Source organism: Oryctolagus cuniculus, chromosome 9 (assembly GCF_051225735.1).
Source record: "Oryctolagus cuniculus isolate XC-2025 breed Fujian yellow rabbit chromosome 9, ASM5122573v1, whole genome shotgun sequence".
Classification (NCBI taxonomy): domain Eukaryota; kingdom Metazoa; phylum Chordata; class Mammalia; order Lagomorpha; family Leporidae; genus Oryctolagus; species Oryctolagus cuniculus.
In genome coordinates, this window is record NC_142875.1 from 20,826,562 (window position 1) to 20,839,598 (window position 13,037).

General features: G+C 37.1%; 1 protein-coding gene and 1 non-coding gene across 2 annotated transcripts in view; both read right to left on the reverse strand.

The window, feature by feature from the left end:
* The window catches only part of GPC5 (glypican 5), a 1,597,736-nt gene that overhangs the window by 1,230,586 nt on the left and 354,113 nt on the right, over window positions 1–13,037 (reverse strand). The window lies entirely within an intron of this gene.
* On the reverse strand, window positions 9,496–9,578 carry LOC127492223 (small nucleolar RNA SNORD86). The gene has a single exon (XR_007921382.3). It is a non-coding gene; the product is annotated as a small nucleolar RNA SNORD86 (small nucleolar RNA).

Sequence of the window (13,037 nt, forward strand, 5' to 3'; positions counted from 1 at the left end):
AAGCAGAAAGGAGCAGGTATAGTTATCCTAATATCATATAAAATAAATTTTAACACAAAAGCTGTTAAAACAGACAAAGATGGGCCCTATGACTAAAGGATGATTAATCCTTCAAAGGATTAATGATTTGGGGTCAGCGCTGTTGTGCAGTGGGTTAACGCCCTGGCCTGAAGTGCAGCATCCCATATGGGTGCTGGTTCTAGTCCCGCTGCTCCTCTTCTGATCCAGCTATCTGCTATGGCCTGGGATAGCAGTAGAAGATGGCCCAAGTCCTTGGGCTCATGCACCCACATGGGAGACCCAGAGGAAGCTCCTGGCTCCTGGCTTCAGATCGGCACAGCTCTAGCCATTGCAGCCATCCAGGGAGTGAACCAGTGGATGGAAGACCTCTCTCTGTCTCTACCTCTCTCTGTAATCTGTCTTTCAAATAAATAAAAAGAAACCTTTAAAAAGGGATTAATGATTAAGGGATTAAATGATTAAAAGATCAGTTCAACAGGGAGGTTAAAGGAATGATCAAAGGATCAGTTCAACAGGAAATGTGTCTATAATAAATGTGTATGCACACAGTGCAGGGCATCTGGCTACTTAAAAACAAATCCTAATGGATCTAAAGGGAGACATAAACTCCAATATGATAATATTAGGAGACTGAAACACCCAACTTTCATCAATGGACATCAACGTATCAACTAGACATAAATTTGAAAATTTATGGAAATGATTGAATATGCCAATACAACATACACAAACTTATTGGATACAGCAAAAGCAGTGTTAAGAGGGAAGCATATAGCAATTGGTGCCTACATAAAGAGATTGGAAAGGGATCAAGTAAATGAGCCATCAATGCATCACAATATCAGATTTCAAAACATATTACAGGGCAGTTATAATCAAAACAGCCTGGTACTGGCATAGAAATAGACATGCAGACATGTACACCAATTGAACAGAACAGAAATTCCAGAAATCAATCCACACATCAACAACCAATTAATCTTTGACAAAGGAGCTAAAATCAATCCCTGGAGAAAGAACAGTCTCTTCAACAAATGATGCTGGGAAAATTGGGTCTCCACATGCAGAAATATGAAACAAGACCCCCTACCTTATACCTTATACAAAAGTCAACTCAAAATGGATCATGGATCTGAATCTATGACTTGACACCATCAAATTAGTACAGGAGAATATTGGGCAAACTGCAAAACATTGATACAAGCAAAGACTTCTTGGAAGAACAGGCAATCAAAGCCAAAATTGACAGATGGGATTACATCAAGCTGAAAAGTTTCTGCATTGCAAAAGAAACACTCAGCAACGTGAAGAGGCACCCGACAAAATGCGATAAAATGTTTGCAAACTATGCAATTGATAAAGAATTAATATCCAAAATCTATAAAGAGCACAAGAGACTCAACAACAACAAAACAATCAGTTAAGAAATGGACAGAGCCGGCGCCGTGGCTCAATAGGCTAATCCTCCACCTTGCGGCGCCGGCACACCGGGTTCTAGTCCCGGTTGGGGCGCCGGATTCTGTCCCGGTTGCCCCTCTTCCAGGCCAGCTCTCTGCTATGGCCAGGGAGTGCAGTGGAGGATGGCCCAGGTGCTTGGGCCCTGCACCCCATGGGAGACCAGGAAAAGCACCTGGATCCTGGCTCCTGCCATCGGATCAGCGCGGTGCGCCGGCTGTAGCGGCGGCCATTGGAGGGTGAACCAACGGCAAAGGAAGACCTTTCTCTCTCTGTCTCTCTCTCACTGTCCACTCTGCCTGTCAAAAAAAAAAAAAAAAAAAAAAAAAAAAAAGAAATGGACAAATGACGTGAACAGGCATTTTTCAAGAGTGGAAATTCAATTGTCAATAATCACATAAAAAATGTTCAGGATCACTAGATATCAGAGAAATGCAAATCAAACCCAAAATGAGGTTTTACCTCACCACAGTTAGAATGGCTTTCATACAGAAATCAACAAATAATAAATGGTGGCGAGAATGTGGAAAAAAGGTACCCTAATCCACTGTTGGTGGAAATGAAAACTGTACAGCCATTGTGGAAGACAGGAGAGATGCCTCAGAATTCTGAAAATAGATATACCATATTACCCAGCAATCCCACTCCAGCGATTTACACAAGGGAAATGGAATCAGCATATGAAAGAGTAGTCTTGGGGACCCAGTGCCGCGGCTCACTTGGTTAATCCTCCGCCTGTGGTGCAAGCATCCCATATCAGCACCAGGTTGTAGTCCCGGTTGCTCTTCTTCCAGTCCAGCTCTCTGCTGTAACCTGGGGGCGCAGTGGAGGATGGCCCAGGTGCTTGGGCCCTGCACCCGCAGGGGAGACCAGGAAGAGGCACCTGGCTCCTGGCTTCAGATTGGTGCAGCTTGATAGCGGCCATTTGGGGAGTGAACCAATGGAAGGAAGACCTTTATCTCTGTCTTTCTCTCTCATTGTCTATAACTCTACCTGTCAGATAAATAAAAAGAGTGATCTGTATCCCCATGTTTATTGTGGCTCATATCACAATAGCTAAGATATGGAAACAACACAGATGTCTATCAACTAAAGACTGAATAAAGAAATTATGGTATATATACACAATGGAATACTACTCAGCTGTAAAAAATGATCCCTGTCTTTTACAACTGGAAACCAATATACTTGGTGAAATAAGCCAGTCCCAAAAAGACAAATTCCATGTGTTTTCCCTCATCTATGGCAACTAACAGAGAACTAAAATGTAATTAATTGGAGTAAAATTTGCATTTTTATTGTCAATGATTATTTACAGCTGTTGTCTCTACTGCTGAAGAACAATGTTTTTCTTCATACTATTTGTTGAACTCTTTAGTTAGTGTAAGGTTGATCTGATTTAGTTTTTCTTTTTTAAAACTAAAAATGAAAAATGGTAAAAATTTTAGGAGTCATAGTGAAATTTAATTTAAACACTTAACCATAACATCATATTTATTAAAATTTCAGTTTTCATAACTATTTATTGATTTGGCTAATTTGAAGAAGAGATTACATTTCCTTAAATATCAACATCTGATTATTTCTAGAGTATCGAGACATAAATCCATGTTTTAAAATTGATTTGTCAATGTAACTCATCACAATATAAGGAATTTTTGTGGTTTCAATCTGTTTTTAACCTGCTATTTAACTACTCCAGTTAATTGAATTAACTCAGCATGTATTATGTATTTTGTATTATGTATTATGTATATATGTACATTTGTATGTTTGTGTTCATAAATTTTTAAATCCAATCAATGTAGAAAACTGTAAGCTATTGTTCTACATGCATTTGATTCTTTGCAATAAACATATTTTATAAGTTTTTATCCTAATAGCCTCATAAAATTTTAATATGTAAATAAAAAGAATGAGTAATCTGTATTTCAATCCACTGAATGATTTTGCTAATAAAGCTTTATGAAAGTTATAAAATTGGAACTGAAGTTACCAAAACTAGTTTTTATATTAAATCTGAATACATAAAACTCTCACTATGATCTCATACTATGCTAGCCAAGAAGTTAATTTTCTATTTTATCAAATTAACATTATGAGTATCAGAAAAACTTTAAACTTTCAAGAAAACTGTATAAACTGACAAAATATCTGCTGCTATGTAAAGCACAATCCATATACAAAATACAAATTCAAGGTAGGTTGGGGCCAAGTAATATGTCATATCTACTTAATTATTAATGAGGAACTATATTAATTTCTCTCATTATAGAGTTTTATTCCATAAGAAATACTTCTCGCCCAAGCTATACAGTACTAGCTTTCAAAAGTTAAAAATGCAATACACATTGAAAAAAGTATTTTTAAGCTTGCTTAAGGAACAGAAGACATTTTTTGATTTTTGTATTTTTCTTTGAGCATTTTAAAAAGTTTTTTCCAGTAATATCAGATCAAACCTTTAAAAACAGAATAATTTCCACCTTTTCTTTTAATGTTTGAGTAGTAGACTGAATAAAATACTACAATCAAATTGGTAAAAAATGATAATTCCTCCTAACTTTATGACAACATTAATTTATTGATACATAAAATCATAATTGTCTCATCAAAAATTGAAGTCAAAATGTGGAAAGTTTGCATCTGTCTTAATTTTCAACAGTAACTTTCTAAAATAATTTACCAACAAACACCTAAGATAAGAGCTTTACTTCAGTTTTTCCTAGCTCATATTCTCTTTAGAGACATTTTACCATACTCAGAAATGATAACTGACACTTGCATCAAGGAGTTAAATTTATATTTATACTGTTCAACATAAAATCAGATGATATTGATTTAAAATGAAATTTGACAAATTGCAAAATCAGTGAAGATTTATATGAAGATGGCTTTTGTAATAGGAAAAGCTTAATATTTACAGGGCTTTTATTGGTTGAAACATAAAGCTGATTTCAAAAAGTAATGATCATGAAACAACTGTTATAATAACCTCTCCAGCATGACAGGAACATATATTTTATGATCCTTTTCATATTTTTTATTATTTTTATATATGAACATTTGAAGATATGAAATTGAAGTATCAATTATAATTTAAGGTCGCATATATCATTAAATATAGCAATGAAATAGATGAAAAAGATTAAATCATATAAGCCATGGAAAATTGATGATTTTATAGTTGTATATCTTGGTTGGAGAGGAACTTTCAACATGGATTTATACTTCTGTGTGCTACAATCCAAGTCACAGCTGATGTCATTTAACAGATGAGTCATTACTACTCTGCTCCTTTACAAATACTTTTGCTTGAAACTGTGTATCTCTCTTTATTAAACTAAAAACAGATGAAAACAAAAATAAGAAATTTTAGAGTAATTTCTCAATCAGTTTTTACCATATACATTACAGTGAATGTTAATTACATCTCTTCTTGGGAAAAATGCTTTCCAATACTTTTATAGGATATTTTATAATTCCTTTAATTATCAGAGGATAATTATAGCCACTCTGAAGACAGGATATTTAAAATTTTATTTATTTATTTTATTTGAAAGATAAAGAGACAGAACTCCCATCTGCCAGGTCACTCAAATGCCTGCAATGGCCAGGGCTGGGCTTGGGTCAAAGCCAGAAACCAAGATCACAACCCACATCTCCCACATGTGTCAGGAACCCAAACACTTCAGCCATCACCAGCTGCCACCCAGGGTATGCATTAGCAGAAAGCGGGAATCACGAGCAGATCCAGGACTTTTATTCAGGTACTCCAGAGGTGGGGCACAGGCATCTCAAATAACAGCTTAACAGTCATGCCAAATGCCTGCCCAAAAGTGGTTAGCACGTTCAAATAAGAGACTCGAGTACTTAGGTCTTTATCCTATCAGTGTTTCTATTGAATTCTTCCTTTATATTTGCACATCTCCTTAATTTCCTCCAGGATGAAAATATACAAGTTTTGTGATATATTAATTGAATAGCATATTTTTAATATTATGTAGTGTGACATATTTCTTTAAAAATCACTCATCTAAACATATAAATAGCAAATGGAATATAAATCCGTATCACCAAGAATTAGAATAGTGGTAATTAATCCAGTCTCTGAGGACAAGGACTACATTGAAAATGCTTTCTGGACTTTTCATCTTCCTCATTTCTGTCTTCATTAATTTGGTCATTATATTGCATCATATTTATTTCTAATATTAGCTTATAATCATTTATATTCTGAAAATCAATAGATTATTTAAGTAAAGTTTTAATTCAGTTAAGCACACATGTACCAGATAAAATCAGTGCCAAACCACTAACTGTAAAATGTTTCATCTATCATTTGGGGCAAAGATTTTATATCAAATTTTCTTAATGTCTTTCAAATGGACTCAGAAATACAATCCAATAATATAAATATCTATACAAATTAGTTTAATAATTTATAAAATCTATTTTTAATAGAACAAGTAGATCATTATCCTTCACTGATAGTCCTTGCTTTCTCTTTTGTGTTTACCCTTTTGGTTAAGTTTTACATTCTAAATTTGCTTAAATAAATAAATATTTTTACTCTACCACCTCAGAATTCCTACCCTCATTTTCTCTTTTTGTCATCTGAAGAAAATGATATTTTCTGTACTTTTGGCTGCCATGGCACATTGCCCATTCCTTAGTCAATATATTCAAATCTAGTTTTGTATTATACTGATTTCTTCATTCATCCATTCAATCAATATTTTTGAAGACTTATTCTATAGCTTGCAGCTAAAGCTGAACAAACTTTACAAGTTTCTATTCTCATAATACTTAGATTCTCATAATACTTTGAGCAGAAGGCAAAGGATAAAATAAGTAAATAAGTAAATGATTTACTATTATAGTAAGTATCATAAAGTAAAAAGAGAGAACTGAGAAGAGCAACTGATAGGGTAGTTTTCATGACAATTTGTAATCAATTCATTAAATAACAATGAAAGTTTTCTCATTAATCTATCGCTATTATGGGACTTTCTGAATTTACCACATATGCTCATACACACACACACACACACAGAGAGAGAGAGAGAGAGAGAGAGAGAGAGAGACAGAGACAGAGACTTGTCAATATATATATTCATTTGGCAACTTGAAAAATTGATTGTGGCAAACTGAGCAAATTCATTTCCTAAAGATTAGATAACGTGAGCAGGAAAACTTTCTCAAGAGGAGACAGCACTTGGTGAATTCCTCAGTGATGAAAAAAAACCCAAACAAGAGTGGTTTATGGGTTGACAAGAACTACAGTGCAAGGTAACGGGAAATTAAGAAGCTAACTGATTTTGTATAAACAGAGGAAAGATCCATGGGATTAGAGCACTGTGGAGGGACAGGAGGAGAGAAATATCATACAAGTAAGCACAGACAAATCATAGATGATTTCACAGACCTTCATAAAAGGGTTAGATTTTAGATGTGGAATGGAAAGCCACTGGATAATTATAAACATAAAAGAAACATGATCCGGTTAGCATTTTAAAGACTCATAGCACTGATGCACAAACAACGGACTGTTAGGGTAGGAACTAGTGAAGGCAGAGCACCCAGTTAAAAGGAGTTGCTAACAGTCTAGGTGACTGATGCTGGAGTTAAGTTGCAACAGGGGATCCCATCATCCACAGGGGTAGAATAGCTGACAAAAAGACTTGTCATTTAGGGCAGATGAGCAAGGGAAATGGATACAAGAAATATAACTCTGAATCTTGGGCTTCAGCAGTGGTAACATTAACTGAGATGGCAAGATGATGGTGGCACCGTGTTGGTATATGATAACAGCAGAGAATCAAAAGTTCAAATTTACATTTTAAGAGTGATATACTTTAGAAATGCAACATTTTTATCAGTATACAATTAGATGAAATAAGTAGGGTATCAAAAAATGTACAGGCTGTAAATGGAAATCTGAAGTGATTGGCATGGACAATAAATTCATGGTACTAGGTGATATGACCTAATGAGATAGCATAGGCAATAATCAAGAGATTCAGAGGAAAAAGAGAAACCAGCAAGAAATACAATAATAAGAAATCAGTTAAGGAAAAAGAAAATCAGGAAAGCAAAGTCTTTGAGAAGTTAAGAAAAGGAAATTATTCAAGGATAAAAAAAGTAATCTGCTTTGTGGAATGCTATTAAGAAGACAGCTGAAACAGGGAGCAACAATTGACCATGAGAACAAGAAAGGGGACTCTTAAGGACTTTGATACATGTTGCTTCTGTAAAATGTAAGCACAAAGATAATAGGATTGAGGTATGTATAGACAACTTCCACAAATCCTTGCTATAATGGAAGTAGAGAACCAAAGCAGTTCTGGGTTGGGGATATGAGGTTCCAAGGCGTTTGTTGTTATCAGGAAGTAGAATTTACTGGATTTTCATATACAGATAGAAACAAGTTGATGCCTAAGCTGGAGGGAAAGGGAATTTCAGAAGGAAGTTCCTTGAATAAGCAGAAGGCTGTGTTCTAGGGCACTAATAGAAATCAGATTATTGGAAGGACTCATGGATGCTGATGAGGTCAGGCATGATGGCAGAAGAGGTGAAAAGAATGAGAATAAGGTAATGTTGAATCAGTAAGGGAACATGACCACAAGTCTCAGAAATGATGGCATAGAAAACTTGCAGGTGGTGAGGCTTCCGGTAGGCACAGCAAAGAGGAACTTAGATGAGAATATGAGCAAACACAGAGGGCATTTGGGTTAGTTCCTGTTGCTGCTGTAACAAGTTAAAAAAGATTTACTGTTTTATGTTTTCAACAACATAAATTTATTCTTTCTCAGCTCTAAATGCCAGAAGTCCAAAATCAATGCCTCTATCCTTACATCAAGGTGTGAGTTGGGCTACATTCCCTTGGAGGCTGTAGGGAAAACTATTTTCCTTTAGTTTTCCAGCTTGTGGATGCTACTGACATTCTTTGACACTTTTTTTGATTTATGTCCATATCAATCCAACATCTGTCACGGTGATCATACTGTCTTCACAAAATTTGTGGGAAAAAAAGGAATTCAGATTTTTATTTTGGTACAAATTTTTTTTTTAAATCCATCATTTTTTTTAAATACAAATTTACCATGAACTACTTGAATACCCTTCAAATGCACAGAATTCAAAGTATTTTTTGCACCAAAATAAACTTATCTTTTTATTCCATTTACCATGAACTTTGTGAAATGTCTGCATATTTTGGGGCCAATAGCCTACTACTATACTGATCATGGAAGCAAAAGACAAAATAACCTATTCTTGCAGACTCAGGAGACTATGATTCTAACCCAGGCTCTTCCGGGTACCAATTTTGTGAATAACAAAATTTTATTGCCCCCTTTTTTTTTTTTTTTAGCATTTTGTATCGTTTTTATTGGGGTGAGGACACAGGGCGGGAAAGGATACCCCTCGCAGGTGCAGGGAATGTCTGTGCTAGTCAGTCTTCCTGGGATGCTCGATGGAGGTTGTTTTTTTTTTTTTTTTTTTTTTTTTCTCTCGGCACTGCTCTTGCCAGTCTATCCCACTCTGAGAAGCCTGCTGGGGCGTCTGCTTTTGCTTCTTTCCGGGTTTCTCCGGCGCCTCCTCGCACTCCTCCGGGGCGCTGGGGCTGTTCCCCGATGACGCCAGGGCGAGCGCCGCCAGGCGCTGCTTTTCCTTCTTCATGCGTTTCTTCTCCTGCTTCCTGGTGACCTCCGCAGCCGCCGGCTCCGCCTGAACCATGCTTCCCTCAGAGATTCCGTGGAATCTCTCCAGCCTCATAGATGATCAGCCACTCCTCAGCTTGTTCTCGTAGCTTCGCCCCAAATACACTTGTGGGTACCTCAGAGAAGCAATGGATTTGTGAGGCAACACTGCATTTGTTGGCCAGGTATGGGGAGATGCGGCCTCTGTTCTTGGCGGTGGCTCGGCCAATGAAGGTGGAGCGGAAATGAAGCCCCTAGTTGGGTGTGTTACCCTCTGTCTTCAGGGCTCTGGAAACTTGGTCCCTTGCTGGGCCTTGGGAATCACCTAAACACCAGGACCGGCCATCACCCCTGTAGCAGAGGCCTGCACAGGTCAGGGAGGATTTTATTGCTTTTATAACTAACATTTCATTTTGTATAACTGCCACAATTTTTAATCCATTCAGCTGATGATGGACACCCATCTATATCTTGGCTATTGTTAATAGTTCTATAATAATCATGGTGATACAAGTCTATCTTTGATATAATGATTTCATATCTTTTGGCTATATACCTAGTAGTAGGATTACTGGAAAACTGGATATACATATGTAGGAAAAAATGAAATTATTTCACTACCTCTCACTGAATATAAAAATTAAGATGGATCAAACATCTAAATGTAATAGCCTGACACCATGAAATTGCTGTAAGAAAACAAAGGGAAAATACTTCAAGAAACAGATGTAGGTAGTGAGTTTTTTGGATACTATCTTAATAGCACAGAAAACAAAAGCAAAATGAGACAAATAGGAGTATGTCAAACTCAGAATCTTCTGCACAACAAAGGAAACAATCAATGGACTGAAAGAGACTTGCAATAGAACAACAGAAAATACTTATTGGCAAATTAGTTGTCCAAAAAAGGATTAATATCCAGAATATATAACAAACTTTTTAAAAAATGAATAAACCCATTAAATAAATAGGCAAAGGACTTGCATAGACATTTTGCAAGAGATGAAATACAGTGGGCAATAAATATAAGAACAAATACATAATATCCCTAGGCATTTGAAAAATGCAAATCAAAAGCACAATGAGGGGCTGGTGCCATGGCTCACTTGGTTAATCCGCTGCCTGAGGCACCAGCATCCCATATGGGCACTGAGTTATAGTCCCGGTTGCTCCTCTTCCAGGCCAGCTCTCTGCTGTGGCCAGGAGGGCAGTGGAGGATGGCCCAGGTGCTTGGGCTCCTGCACCCACGTGGGAGACCAGGAGGAAGCAACTGGCTCCTGGCTTCGTAGCTCTGGCCGTAGTGGTCATTTGGGGGGTGAACCAACGGAAGGATGACCTTTCTCTCTGTCTCTCTCTTTCACTAACTCTATCTGTCAAATAAAATAAATTCAAAAGCACAATGAGATAGAAGCTCACCCTTATTATAATTGTTATTACAAAAAGACAAAAAGTAATAACTGCTGAGGAGGATGTGAAGAAAGGGGAGCTCTCACACACTGTTGATGGTAATAAGAATTATTTTAGCCATTATGGAAAACAGTATGGAGATTCCTTAACATGAAATTAGTATTGCTTAAAAATTAAATTAGTAGTATGACAAAAATAAATGAGGAAAAAGCCTTTTGTGTGTGTGTTGCTTTGAACTCGGCTGAGCATTTTGCTGAGAATGTTCTAGTGTTTGTAATTATGATCTGGAAAAATATACCCTCATCTCCAGGCAGGAAAGACACCATGTGAGATCTTTATCATCTAATGGCAAAGAAAGTAAATTCCCTTGCTCTTCTATTACCACTTCTTCCACCAAAAATTCTATGTCAAAAGATAACATAAGGGAAAAAGGAAAATAGTTCAGAAAAAAAGTTGAGGGTATAAGGAATATTGAGGATTTAACAGAATGTGCACACATTCCACTGGGGAACACTGGAAGACAGGCAAGCAGAAATAGCTTATTGGGTGAAACGAGATGATCTGAGCCACTGCAATGGTTCAGAGACTTCTGTCATCTCTTTCTAACCACAGGCAATGGTTTCTGCTCTAGGTTCACACTGTCCGTGCTACAGCATCCACATCTCATGACACAGATTTCCTCTATTTATGAAAATTTTGCTTCTTTCATTGATTCCTCTACATCCCAGGTCAAACTTTTGAAAGTCCTGGTTCTTGTTCCATACCTTCCTATTCAAAATACAGCAGTCAGTGTAGTGGCACAGCAGGTTAGGTTGAGCATACAATACTAACATCCCACATGAGAGTGCCAGTTTGAGTTCTACCACCCTACTTTCAATTCAGATTCCTGCTAATGTGTCTTGAAAAACAGCAGAACATAGTGCGAATCTTTGGGCCCTCGCCACCTATGTGGGAGACCCAGATGAGTTCCTAGCTCCTGGTTTCATTGCAACCCAGACCTGGCTGGTTATTGCAGTCATTTAGGAATTGAACCTGTCAATGGAACATCTCTCTGTTTCTTGCTCTTTCTCTATATATTGAACTACCTTTCAAATAAATATCTTTAAAAAATATAGAACAAAACACAGCATCACTTCTACAATATGAAACTGCAAACTGATGATTCCTTATATACATGTGTAATCCTTTCATTTTCAAAGTTTTTCCACTGAAACCCTTTACACTTTAAAAAAGTTAATAGAAAACCTGGAGAGTTTCTGTCATTGGGGATAACATTTGTATAAATAGACTATACAAATAAAAATTGATAATTATTTTAAAATACTTTAACACATTAAGGTAACCATAAAACATAATTACATTAAAATATTTTACTTATTTTGTAAAAATACAAACTATACTTATCCAATCAAAAAATATTAGCTGAAAGAGTGGAGGCCAGTGCTGTGGCACAGGTTAATCCTCTGCCTGCAGCACCAGCATCCCATATGAGTGCTGGTTCTAGTCCTAGCTACTCCTATTCCAATCCAGCTCTATGCTCTGGCCTGGGAAAGCAGTAGAAGATGGCCCAAGTGTATGGGCCCCTGCACATGTGTGGGAAATCTGGAAGAAGCTCCTGGCTCCTGGCTTTGGATCAGCTCAGCTCTATTGCGGCCATTTGGGGAGTAAAATGGTGGATGGACCTTTCTCTCTGTCTCTCCCTCTCACTGCCTGTAATTCTACCTCTCAAATAAAAGATGTGGGTTGAGCATTCTCATTTCATCACATATAAAACAGAAAATATGTGTAACTGAGGGTTTATATTAACAAAATCCAAAATGTTTACTGTTTCATTAGGACTTCACAAATGAAACTAGGCTTTTAGAAAACATAGCTATGGAAGTAAACCACAAAATGATTACTAGAATAGTTTGGCACCACTAATTTAATTGTGCTAAAGCCCAGCAGTTTTGCTGACCATTGCTTTTATACTATCAATGCAAATACACCACAGAGAAAGCAGAAAATCCTGACTTAAAGCATCATAAAACTAGTTTTGATCCAATGGATACTATGGAAAGTTTTCTGGAACACCAGATTACAATTTCAGAACTACTGCTAAAATGAGTATTTCTTCCTGATATCTAGCTGTTTTTCAGTGCATCACATATATTTTTTAAAGATGTATTTATTTATTTGAAAGTCAGAATTACACAGAGAGAGGAGAGGCACAGAGAGAGAGAGGTCTTCCATCCACTGGCTCACTCCCCAGTTGGCTGGTGCTGCACCAATCTGAAGCCAGGATCCAGGAGCCTCTTCTGGGTCTCCCACATGGGTGCAGGGATCCAAGGACTTGGGCCATCTTTTACTGCTTTCCCAGGCCAAAGCAGAGAGCTGGATCAGAAGTGGAGCAGCTGGGTCTTGAACTGGCACCCATATGGGATGCCGGTGCTTCAGGCCAGGGTGTTAACCCAC